This window comes from Rhinatrema bivittatum, chromosome 6 (genome assembly GCF_901001135.1).
Source record: "Rhinatrema bivittatum chromosome 6, aRhiBiv1.1, whole genome shotgun sequence".
Classification (NCBI taxonomy): Eukaryota; Metazoa; Chordata; class Amphibia; order Gymnophiona; family Rhinatrematidae; genus Rhinatrema; species Rhinatrema bivittatum.
In genome coordinates, this window is record NC_042620.1 from 62,739,649 (window position 1) to 62,753,318 (window position 13,670).

The 13,670-nt window shown below is 46.5% G+C and overlaps 1 protein-coding gene across 1 annotated transcript in view; it reads left to right on the forward strand.

Moving 5' to 3' along the window:
• The window catches only part of ARHGAP15 (Rho GTPase activating protein 15), a 1,536,288-nt gene that overhangs the window by 209,484 nt on the left and 1,313,134 nt on the right, over positions 1-13,670 (forward strand). The window lies entirely within an intron of this gene.

Sequence of the window (13,670 nt, forward strand, 5' to 3'; positions counted from 1 at the left end):
TCCTCAAGGCTCAACCGATCATTTTTCTTATTTTCCTTCTAGATTTTAGTGTCTGAGTTGTGTTTAGATTTGAGTACATAAACAGATCTGTGTCAGAGCAAAAAGGCTCTGGATGACTTTGAACCACTGTACTGGGGAGCCACTCTGTGTCTCTGCTGCTCAAAGACTAAGGCAATTCAGAAAAGACTGTCTTACAATTTTAACGTCAAGCCTGTTGTCATAACACCTAAGGATCTGGTTTGGTCGTCAGACATTCAAAATGGGGCCTTTGTGAACAATAAATTGTTCCTGGCAATTTCAGGGATATGAGCCACATGATGTGAACCTGGCAGAGCCCTGCTATATCTCAACCCAGAAATCTTGCCTTGCTTAGCATTTGAACCAAGTAACCTTGCTGAATTATGTATTTTGTCCCCTGGATATTTCTGACCTAGACCCAACTGATTGTGAGTATGATGAGTTAGTTCCCTGACCTGCTTTGCCATTATTAGACTGGAGTGCTGAGAGAGATATCTATGTTCCATGCCTTACGAGAGTTTAGTTAACAAAGTGAAAACAACTTGTTTGTCTTTTCTATTGACAATGTCCTATGTGAATAAACCTTGCTTTGAACTTACAAGGAATTTTCAAATATCCTTTGGCTAGCTGCTGTGTAGCCTCATTATATATGATTCTGATACTATGCCATCTCCCCACCTACAGAATCCTTCATGGAACTCCGTTCTGAGCTATCTCAACCATCTCCTCAATGGCCTCCTGACTCAGTTTGTCTTGCAACCTTTGCTCTTCCAGGAGTCCTCAGGAAGCTTAGCCTCCAGCCTTGCCCAGCTCCTCCTCACTGCTTAAACCACACCCAAACTCCAGCTCTATGTAACCCAGAACTGCCATTCTATCCTTGCCTTCTCAGGAGGTTGACCTTGGCTCTATGACCTGGCTACTGTTCCTTGCCTTGCCATGCTTTATGGCCTTTGGGCCTTCTTTCTCCTTTCTCCTTGCCCTGTGGTCCTCAGACCTTTTGCTACCTTGCACACTGTCCTGTGGCCTTCAAGCCTGCTCTCAGTTCTTCCTTGGTCTGTGGGCTTTGGGTCTCATGCCTAGTGGCCTACAGGCCTCCCCTATTGCTGCCTTTTGGCCTTTTTGTTCATTGTTCTGTGTTATCTTGTCTAGTCCTTGTTCAGTCCTGTCTGGTCTAGTCCTTGTCCTGTCCTGCCCTTGCCGGCCTTTTCTAATACTGACCTGCCCAGTCCTAGTCTTAATATTATTTCCCTGTCTCGCCTATGTATTGTATTGACCCAGCCTGTACCTAGTACTACCTAGTTCTAGTCCCTGCCCAATTCCAGCATGTAGTTATCTGTATTCAGACCCGGTCCCCACTCTCTGTCCTGTCCCTATACCCCTTACTCAGGCTCCAAACTATCCTGCCTGTCTAAGCCTTGCTCCAGACTTCCCAGTCTGTTCAAACCTTGCTCCAGACTACCCAGCCTGTCCAGCCTTGATTCAGTCCATGCAGACTCTCCAGCCTTGCTTCAGATTACCAGCCTGATGAGCCTTTTTCCAGTCTGACAAGCCTTGCGCCTGTCTGCAGAGTCACTATGTTATACTTCTGCAGCAAAGACCTACTGGCCCACGGAACTCAAAGGCGCCACCTGAGGGGGAGGCAGCTGGCTAGGTGGAAGACTGGCCCTAGTCCTGCCCAGCATCCGGTTATGTAGTCCTGCACCACTCCTGGGGTGATATACCCCAAGTCTAGGAATCCTGATACTAGCAACTTGACAGTCGGAAGCCTAAACTGAATTTTTGACGTCCAGTAGGAGTTATAAACTCACTATTAAAAGGGAGACATCCAAATTTGTTAAAAGTTACAGGTAGCCAAGCCAAAGATATAATAAAATCACTTCCCGTTAGGAAAATTTAGAGGGAACATTGGTCTTAACTTCCATTTTTGCTCTGTCAGGACAATGAACATAAAAAAATTAAACAGAAATTGTGAAAGTATGCAACTACTGTTCAATTGCTTCATGCCCATCATCCTAACAGAGGAAAAATTAAGTTAAAGTCAATGATCCCTCTAATTTTCCCTAACATGTCGCATGATTTTATATACATGAACATCTTTAAGGCCTATGGGGCGGATTTCAAAAGTGCCGCGCGCGTAAATCCTTCCGGATTTACGCGCGCAGGGCCCTCGCGCGCCGGCGCGCCTATTTTGCATAGGCTGCCAGCGCGCGTAAAGCCCCGGAACACGCGTAAGTCCCGGGGCTTTCGAAAAGGGGCGGGAGGGGGCGTGTCCGGGATGTTCCCGAAACGACGCAGCGTTTCGGGGGCGGGTCCCGGCGTTTCGGGGGCGGGCCCAGGGGCGTGGCGCCGGCCCGGGGGCGTGGTCAAGGCCTCTGGACCAGCCCCCGGGACCGGAGGACGGAGTGGGGCTGCCGGCGACACGCGCAAAGTTACGCCTGCTTTCAGCAGGCGTAACTTTGCCGACAAGGGTAAGGGGGGGGTTAGATAGGGCCGGGGGGTGGGTTAGGTAGGGGAAGGGAGGGGAAGGTAGGGGAAGGTGGGGGAAGGTGGGGGGAGGGCGAAGAAAAGTTCCCTCCGAGGCCGCTCCGAAATCAGAACGGCCTCAGAGGGAACATGCAGCTCGCGCTGGGCTCGGCGCGCGCAGGTTGCACAAATGTGCACCCCCTTGCGCGCGCTGACCCCGGATTTTATAAAATACGCGCGGCTACGCGCGTATCTTATAAAATCCAGCGTACTTTTTAAAAATCTGCCCCTATGGGTTCAATTTACACAAATTGGGGCGGATTTTCAAATGGCCGCACGCGCTGGCGTGTCTATTTTGCATAGGCCGCCGGCGCGCGTAAAGCCCCGGGACGCGCGTAAGTCCCGGGGCTTTTGTAAGGGGGCGTGTTGGGGGCGTGTCGGGGGCGGGGCCTACTGACGCGGCGTTTCGGGGGCTGGCCCGGGGGCGTGGCGCTGGCCGGGGGGCGTGGTCGAGGCCTCCAGACCAGCCCCCGGGACCGGAGGACGGAGCGGGGCTGCCGACAAAGGTAAGGGGGGGTTAGATAGGGCCGGGGGGGGTGGGTTAGGTAGGGGAAGGGAGGGGAAGGTGCGGGGAGGGCGAAGGAAAGTTCCCTCCAAGACCGCTCCGAAATCGGAGCGGCCTTTGAGGGAATGGAGGCAGGCTGCGCGGCTCGGCGCACGCAGGCTGCCGATTTTGCGCAGCCTTTCGCGCGCTGACCCCAGATTTTATAAGATAGGCGCGGCTATGCGCCTATCTTATAAAATCAGGCGTACTTTTGTTCGCGCCTGCTGCGCGAACAAAAGTACGCGCTCGCGCAACTTTTTAAAATCTGCCCCATTATATTTATTCTCAAGATTTTGAATAGTATTAAATGTGAAACAAACAATAAATGTTTTACGAGATAGAAGATATTTGAATGAAAAATATAGTTGTCGCAGTACAAAATAAAATTTTTATATCATAAAGGGGAGGAGCTACCAGAGACACTGTATTAACTTCCTTTACCCTAACACAAGGCTTCCCAACTTGTTCTGGGGACCCTACAGCCAGTTGAGTTTTCAGAATATCCACAATTAATATGCATTAGATAAATTTACATATTATAGGGGCACTCTCTACCTGGGTAACATCAAGCTAGGTTGAGAGAACATTGCACAAATCTCATCTTTGGGTGAGTTTCCCCACTCTGAAGGTCATCAAATCTTCACAAGAGAGCACTGTTCTGTTCGTACGTCTCACTTTAAATGTGAAAGTATCCCCTAACCCCCTACACTAATACCTAAACCTCACCTCGTGTTACTAGTTGGGCCTCCCATAGAGATATAAATACCTATCTAGCGTGCAGGCATCATAGCTAGTCTCTCTCTCTCTCTCACTCATCACAAAATGTGAAAAAGTTATTGCAATTTGCACTATGATAGTGCTTTGCATAGGTATTAGTGCAAATTATGATAAGCTGCCTATTACCATAAAACATATTCCTATTGCATTCAATATTTAGTTCATTTTGTTAAACTCAGGCCATAGAGATTCAGTATATGCAATTTTATCTCATGCATATTCATTGTAGATATCCTGAAAACCTTACTGGCTGTAAAGTCCCTGGGCCAGGTTTGAAAAGACCTTCGCTAACATTTATTACAAACAGCTATCCACCCCCCCCCCCCCCCCCCCCCCCAAATACAGTAAATCTGTGCTTTCCGTTTGTTTCTATTATCTTTCAAGATATGAATATATTTACATCTGCTTCAGACTGGGACAAGTCTAGACTGAAGCACTGCCATAGTTGCAAACTCTTCCATGTCCTTGAGTCAGATAGGAATTATGAATTACACTATAATTTTTTTTTCATTGTACAGAAAAGTTATTTTGGGGCCTAAGAGCAAATATTTTTTTCTGATATCTCTAAACATCTCAGTATAAATCCACACTTTTCACATGGATATAAAACCTTTTCAACATATCTACCATTTATTTTATTTTATTTATTTATTTAAAAACGTTTCTATACCGTTTTCTGTAAACCGTTTTCTGTAAACCGTTTTCTGTAAACCGACATGATGTGAACGAGTTCATGAATGCCGGTATAAAAAAACCTTAAATAAATAAATAAATAAATAAATAAATATATACCATCGCAACGGTTTACAAATAGGCACATAGACTAAGGTAAGTAAATGTAGGATATCTTACATTCTAACAGGTGCCAATAAAGTTCAGTTACAATTTCATAAATAAAATCATTATTTGAGTAATGTTGGTCAAGTCCAGGTATATTACTGAGTTACTATCGCTTTGAAATATTACTTCTTAAAAGTAGGATTGATTAAATTCATTCTCATCTGCATTACCTTGTACTTTCATTCTCTACCCTCCACACTCTTTAGTGAAGGCTTTTTTAAGAGCCATGTTTTTAGATTTTTCTTAAAAGTTTTGAGATTATTCTGTAATCTGAGTTCGGGTGGCATCGTGTTCCATAGTATGGGCAGAGCCAATGATAAAGCCCTTTCTCTCACTTGGGTTAATTTTGCTGACTTTACTGAAGGGATTGTTAGTAGTGCTTTGTTTGCTGAGCGGAGGTTTCTTTGTGGAACGTGTACTTGTAAGTAGAGATGTGAATCGTGTGATCGATCATCTTAACGATCGATTTCGGCTGGGAGGGGGAGGGAATCGGATCGTCGCCATTTGGGTTATTTAAATATCGTGAAAATCGTATAAATCGAAAACCGGCATACTAAAACATCCCTAAAACCCACCCCGACCCTTTAAAATAAATCCCCCACCCTCCCGAACCCCCCCCCCCAAATGCCTTAAATTACCTGGGGTCCAGTGGGGGGGAGGACGGGAAAACTGGCACACTAAAACAACCCTAAAACCCACCCCGACCCTTTAAAATAAATCCCCCACCCTCCCGAACCCCCCCAAAATGCCTTAAATTACCTGGGGTCCAGAGGAAGGGTCCCGGTGTGATCTTTTACTCTCGGACCTCCGGTGCTTGTAGAAATGGCGCCGGCGCTACCTTTGCCTTGTCATATGACAGGTCAAAGGTAGCGCCGGCGCCATTTTGTTTTTTGTCCCCCGAGGTCAGGAGCGTAGGAGATCGCTCCCGGACCCCTGCTGGACCCCCAGGAACTTTTGGCCAGCTTGGGGGGGCCTCCTGACCCCCACAAGACTTGCCAAAAGTCCAGCGGGGGTCCAGAACTACCTCCTGCAGTCGAATCGTGTTGTCTACGGCCGGCGCCATTTTGCGCAAAATGGCGGCGCAAAATGGCGCCGGCCATAGACAACACGATTCGATTGCAGGAGGTCGTTCCGGACCCCCGCTGGACTTTTGGCAAGTCTTGTGGTGGTCAGGAGGCCCCCCCAAGCTGGCCAAAAGTCCCTGCGGGTCCAGCGGGGGTCCGGGAGCGATCTCCTGCCGCAAATCGTTTTTCCGTACAGAAAAACCAAAGGTTGCGCCGGTGCCATTTCTACAAGCACCGGAGGTCCGTGAGTAAAAGATCACACCGGGATCCTTCTCTGGACCCCAGGTAATTTAAGGCATTTTGGGGGGGTTCGGGAGGGTGGGGGATTTATTTTAAAGGGTCGGGGTGGGTTTTAGGGTTGTTTTAGTGTGCCGGTTTTCCCGCCCTCCCCCTTCCCCTCCCCCTTCCCACGATTTACGATTTTTTGACGATAAATCGGGGGAATTGTTATTGTATCGCGGCTCTAACGATTTTTGACGATTTAAAATATATCGGACAATATTTTAAATCGTCAAAAAACGATTCACATCCCTACTCGTAAGGCTGTGTTTAGCCAGTCTGCTTCTTTATCATATATTAGTTTGTGTATGGTGCATAAGGCTTTGTATTTTATCCTGTATTCGATGGGTAACCAATGTAAGTCTGCTAGAGTTTCGGTTATATGGTCCCTCCTCTTTCTTCCCGTTAGTATTCTGGCTGCAGTATTTTGAAGTATCTGCTCAAAAGGACAGCACAAACTGATGCAAATGTTTGTTCCTAAAACTATCATATATAATACTGCTCAGCTATATTAATAAGTATGATATAATAATATTAAATACTTGCAATACCAGTTAGCACTAATAAATGTAGTAATATCTCTAGTATGCAACCTACTATACATATATTTCATGCTCACTACATATGTACAACTTCTATTTGCAAATATATATTCAAGTTCTCCAAAGTATATCCACAACAAAAATTTTAAAATATAGCATCCGCAGTTTTTTGGCAAGTTCAGAGGATAGGTTTCAGCTGGGTTATTCTCTGTTACCTCAACAGATACTTTTGCTGGGAAAACTTTATTACCTTTCTGTGTTTTCAAATTGCAGCTATTTCTATAGCCATAGGAGCAGCATGCCATTTTGTGATTGAGAAAGAAGGGAAACACCATAAGAGAGAAGTACAAGTTTATTGTTTTTCATTGAAGAAATTATTGTTATACTATGTATTGCATATAGTATCTATTTGTACTTTATCTATAAAATATACCCATACCAACTCCAGGCTCTTGCTGATGTATATTAGTGTTTGACTATGACAACATCTTATTGAAAATTTAGTTCAAGAAAAAGGTGCCTCAGTGGGTTAACCCATGAGGCCATAAAATGGCATGGGATGGATAAGAGTATGCTGACAATGGAGAGGGTTGGGGTGGAATCAGAGGGACATTACATTGGGATAAAGAGTCACTGCTTCCTCAGTGGCTTCCACTTTTCCCTCTGAAAGCAGATGAAATTACCCACCCACCCAGCCCTTGGCATGATGACAGCAAGACTAATGAACGTATATGACCAGATCAGTACTCTAAGGCCCCACCAAATTAGGGCAAGATAGAAGAGTGTATTGTGTGGTTCAAGTTGAATCGAGTAAGAACACAGCCGGGTTGCTTTGGCAGGCTGTTTGCACAATAGGATGCAAGCAGGAAAACAGTTGTGTCTGTCGAGCAGACTGTGTGTATAAGACATATGAAGCAATCAAGAGCAGGCAGAGCTGGGTCATTCTGGCAGGCTACGCACACCTCATATTGGCCGGGTCTCTTAGGCAGGTCAATAGAAGCCGGGCAGGCATGCTGGCTGCAATTGACAAAGTAGGATGAATGATTAATGTGACAAAATATTCTGTTTGTACAAACTGCATCTTTGAAAAGTAGTTAGGATGCATAAGATGTATTGTACTTATATTTTGATTATAAATAAAGCTTTGGCAAAAAATTATTCCAAGAGACTCCCCTATGATTCTTATTGTATGTTGGCACTGCTGTGAAGTGAGGGTGAGGAGTAGGTGGCAGGCAAGTTGGGGCTGTGCTGGGGAGAGGGCTTCAGTGCCCATGTTAAGAATTTCAAAAGCCATTAAAAAAAAAAACCAAAACATTTAAATTAGAGATATTACTACATTTAAGCAATACACCTACAGAGAATAAAAGAAAGCTGGCAGATGACAGAAGTAGAAATGATAAACAGTAACAGAGAAAGGAAGAGCAGAAACACTACAAAAATTTTACATATGTCAAAGTGTCAACAATGTAACCAACCAAATAGACCATGTAGAAAACAGGGAAAAGAAAACTAAGTCTGAAGAAATGTCACATTAGCTTGGATTACGGATTATCATATGATTTCACCTTTGCAGTAAAGCATACAATATTCAATAAAATAGAAAAAATATACTCATACCTAATTCATTGAAAATATGTAAATTATGTATTTGTGGTTTAAAAGAAAGGGAGCATGATATAAGTAGCCATCTTCAGAAAGCATTCAATTGAAACACTCAGCAGTGATAATTCACAGTTTATTTAGTAGAAAGACTCCTTGCTTCCAGAGAACATTTTTTAAAAGTCAAAATGTCACCTAACACGGACACCATGTTTCGCCCAAAAATGCAGCATCAAGAGGGATTGCATGGGCAGTAGCTCAAACACTTCAGTGGTAATGCATAGTCATAACATGCATATACAATCCATCCGACACAGCTTTTCAGATCTACTTAATGTTTTGAGACTTGCCAGGTACTAGTAACCTGGATTGGCCACTGTTGGAAACAGGATGCTGGGCTTGATGGACCCTTGGTCTGACCCAGTTTCGCAACTTCTTATGTCCTTAAGGATATGCAGGGGTCAGGATAGATAGCAGACTAGAGATACTGAGAGCAGGCCAGGAGCTGAAGTGGGAGGTGAGTAAGTATAGTCAGGTACAAGGCAAGAATCAGGTCCAGACAGCAAGCAAATGTGGTCAACCCAAATCTATGATCAGGTCCAGGCAGCATGCAAGGTCCGAGGCAATGGTCCAGGTAGCAGGAAAATGTGGTCAGGACCAAGGTTATGTCAAGTTCAGGCAATAAGCAAACATTGTCAGGTCCAAGGCTAAGGTCAGTACCAGTTTAACAGGCCAAGGGAGAACAAAGACTAGCAGATAGACACTGGATGAGACTAGCAGGATAAGGCTGGATGAGATAGAATGGGCAATGCAAGGCTGGATGAGGCTGGCTGGGTAAGGCAGGGCTGGATGAGAGAACAGTGGAATTCAGGAACACAGAAACTCAGGAACACAAGAGCAGCATGCTGTGCACAAGGCAGGAGACCCATTGCTGAGGTGGCATTAGGCAGTCTGGGCCACACTTAAATAGTGAGGGCCTGAGGTTATCATTATTAGGCACCACAGGGCTTTTTCCACCACTGACCTTTTAAGTTCAGATGCATGGCATGCGTACACAAGACTATGGAAACCCCAGGGAGGAGCAGGATGAAGGTGACGTGCAGGCGGCGTCAGAGCCATGGTGGTCGCTGGGGCTCATTGGATCATAGTGGGGTTCCTACCACATTGGAAGGGTACAGGAGGTACTGAAGTGAATTGGAGAGTATCACTTGTCGTGGGCCTACCCCAGTGATGGCCAACCTTTTGAGCTCAGTGTGTCAAAATTCATTAAAAAAAAAACCAAGCATAACTCGGGTGGTGTGTCACTTCTAGAAAAATCCATAATTTTGTGATATTTATAGCTCTAATTAATAACAAAAAGTTATAATTTTTATATATGTACTGTATTTATTAATAAAGCAAAACAAATAATTCTTTACCTTACCTGCTTAGTGACATTTTTGTTGCTGAATTTCATTGACTAAATCTTCAATTAAAACTAATAAGGATTTTAAAAAGCCCCTGCTGTCCCCTTCTGTGGAAGCTCTTGATTTCCAGTCACCCTGATATTGTCGAGAATTAGAAGGTTATCCTCTCTCTCACACACATACTCACATGTCCATTCTCTCTCACACATACACTTTCACATACATACACATTCATGCTCTTATACCCACCATAACCTCTCGCTCTCACTGACACTGACAGGCTCTAAGACACACTCTCCCCCTCCACACACACCCCCGCCCACACACAAACTCTTAGTCCCCTGGATTTTCTCATACATACTCATGCTCTCACACTCACTGGCTCCCTCACATACACACACACATATACACACTGGCTCCCTCACAAACACACACACCCAGGCAGGCTCCCAGTCATTCTCTCACACACACACACACACACACACACACACACACAAACACACACACACACACTGAACCCCAGGCAGGCTCCCATTCATTTTCACACAACTCCCGCTCCATCCTCCAGGCAGGCACCAATTCATTCTCATACATATAGACCCCCAGGCAGGCACCCATGCATTCACACACACCTCCATGCAGAGTCCCATTCATACACATGCACACACTAAAGGCAGACCCCCTCTCTTTTGCCAGCAACTTTGGAACCTCTCTCATTCCTCTGCTGCCACTGTCACTGCTGTCACATGGCTATTGGGGAGGTGCCGATTGCTACTACTGACACTGAAGCCCATTCTGCTGCCTCCTCTGTGTAGGCCCCGTGGGCTTCCACTTTCTCCATGCTGATCTCGTACATTGTGAGATCCGCATAGAGAAAGTGCTATTCTTGCACATTCCCAAAGATTACATGTGCCAATCACTAAAATGTAATTTATTTGTTTTTTTACCTTTGCTGTCTGATCTTAGTTTTCTAATCTTTCTTATTTTTTTTTTGCCAATTCCTTTTATATTGTCTTTTTTTCTGTTTCTTTTCTCTCCATCTTCTTCCCTCAAACACACAGTCAGGTTCTCATTCTCACATGCATTTCTCTCTCTCACACACACACATAGGCTTTTACTGTCACATGCTCTCTCTTATACAATCATTCATACACACAGTCTCTCACTGGCACATGCTGTCTGACTCTCACACACACAGGCTCTCTCTCACTCCCACATGCTGTCTTGCTCAAGCATATGCTCTCTCTGCAAACATTCATGTCCTCACTCTCACACATTCTCTCAACTCATCTCATACACGCACACACACACACCCTCTACAGACCCTCAGCCTCTCTCTCACCTCTGGGCCTCCTCTTCATGGGTCACTGCAGGATGGGCTCTGCAGTGGCCCTGATCTTCTTGGGCCACGGTGGCACTGCTACCGGGCCTCTTCCTCTTCTCGGGCTGCTGCGACTTGGGATTCGCGGCGCCCGTAAGCGCTGCTCCTCTTCTGCACATGCTGATGCTCCTCCTCCTTCCTGCCCATGTGGCTCCGGCAACATTTACTTCCGGGGGCCGCACAGGCAGGAAGGAGAAGGAGCATCAGCGCGTTTAAACGTGATCTATTTCTTCGGGTCGTGGTGACGTGAGCCTCACCACGGCCCTTCCCAACTGCCTGTGGCTGCGCCGCATGAGCCTCCCTGCGCCCGGGGGCATTGGGGGGGGGGGGGGGTGGAGGGATACTAAAAAACTCATTTTAAAGGGTCAGGCTGTGTTTTTGAGTTATTGGCTCGGCGCAGCTGATAAAAAAAAAAAATTCCTGATAGTCCACGAAACGCTGCACGTGTCTGCAAAAACGGCTCAGCGTGTCACCTCTGACACGCGTGTCATAGGTTAGCCATCACTGGCCTACCCTGTGGTTAGCCAAACATAACAGTACCACCCCCAGGCTTCTAGGTTTGAGCTTATGAGGAAAATGTCTGTGAAAGTCCTTTAAGAATTGGATTGATTAGAGATTTGAGGTGGCCTTCCACAAATATTTTTGTGTCCAAAAGCCCTTCCAAGCAATAAGGTACAAGATCTTGTTCCTTATTTTTTGGAATCCAGAATTTCTTCAACCTTATATTGAGTCTCATCAATCACCACTTCAGTAGGCTTCAGCAGTGGTCTTAAGGGCCAAGACAAAATTGCAGGTTTTAATAGAGGTACATGAAAGACCTCATGGATTCTGAATGTAGGTGGGAGATTCAATTTTTAAGCCACTGGTACCACCTGTCGAAGGATAGGAAAAGTCCCTCAAATCTGGGAGAAAATTTTATGGACAGCATCTTGAGGTACTGGGTTTTTGTACTGAGCCATAGCAACACTCCCTGTTTGAGTTATGGTGCTGCACATTTCATGTCCACTTGCTTTTTGAAGCATTCTTCTGTCTGCTCAAGGAGCTGATTATTCTTTTGTCACAGATCTTGGAGTTCTTGTCTCCTGATATTAATTGCTGGGCAGGCAACCAAGGCAGAGACTAGCAGGGGTACCCATGGGTGGTGCTTGAAGACTAAGTAGAAGGGTGAGGATCCATTCAAGTTTCCTACTTGGTTATTAAAACATAACTCAGCCCATGAGAGAAGGGATGCCCTGTTGTCTTGATGATGGTTTATATAAGCCCTTAAAAAGGCCTTCATGTTCTGATTAACCAATTCTGTTTGTCTGTTGCTCTGTGGATAACTGAGGTGAAATCCAAGATGATCCCAAATTTCTTGCACAGGGACTTCCAGAGGTAGTTCACAAATTGTACTCCAAGGTTCAAGAGAATAAGGGATGTGAGTCCATGAAGATGAAAAATGTATAACCAGGTATAAACAGTGGGTGTGGCAAACTCAGAGGTTGGGGGTAGCTAACTTGTGAGCCGGCTGGAACAATACAGACTGCATGTGGCACAGCCCAGGCGAGGAATCAACTGTTTCCAGAGCAGATAAGCCACTGAGTGCTAAAAATTGAAATTATATTGTAGAAGCTTTCTGTGTATAAATATTGCTCTGTGCTTTCCATTATCCCCTCTCTACTAGTGCTCTGTGTTTCTCTGTGCTCTCTGGGGCGGATTTTAAAAGGCGCGCGAATAGCCTACTTTTGTTTGCACTCCAGGCGCAAACAAAAGTACGCTGGATTTTAGTAGATGCGCGCGGAGCCGCGCGTATCTGCTAAAAACCTGGATCGGCGCGCGCAAGGCTATCGATTTTGTATAGCCGGCGCGCGCCGAGCCGCGCAGCCTACCCCCGTTCCCTCCAAGGCCGCTCCGAAATCGGAGCGGCCTTGGAGGGAATCCTCTAACGCCCTCCCCTCACCTTCCCCTCCCTTCCTCTACCTAACCCACCCCCCCGACCCTGTCTACACCCCCCCCTTACCTTTCTCCGGGGATTTACGCCTCCCGGAGGGAGAAGTAAATCCCCGCGCGCGAGCAGGCCTCCTGCGCGCCGGGCCGCAACCTGGGGGCGGGTACGGAGGGAGTGGCCACGCCCCCGGACCACCCCGGGCCGTAGCCATGCCCCCATACCCGCCCCCAAAACGCTGCCGACACGCCCCCAAAACGCCGCGACGACCGGGCCCGCCCCCCGACATGCCCCCGACACGCCCCCCTCGGAGAACCCCGGGACTTACGCGAGTCCCGGGGCTCTGCGCGCGCCGGGAGGCCTATGTAAAATAGGCTTCCCGGTGCGCAGGGCCGTGCTCGCGTAAATCCGCCCGGTTTTGGGCGGATTTACGCGAGCAGGGCTCTGAAAATCCGCCCCTCTGTGTATAAAAACTGCTCTGTGTTTATCATTATCCCTTCTCTACTAGTTAGGGATGTGAATCGTGTGCCCGATCGTGTTAACGATCGGGTTCGGCTGGGGGGGAGGGAATCTGATTGTTAGAGATGTGAAGTGGGATTGGTTCCAATTCCAATTCATATCACTAATTTTTTTTAGTGAGGCCCGTGCCGATAAAAAAAACCCCACCCCGACCCTTTAAAATTACCTCCTTAGCGTCCCCCACTCTCCCGACCCCCCAAAAAAAAACTTTTTACACATACCTGGTGGTCCAGGGAGGCCGCGGGGAGCAATCT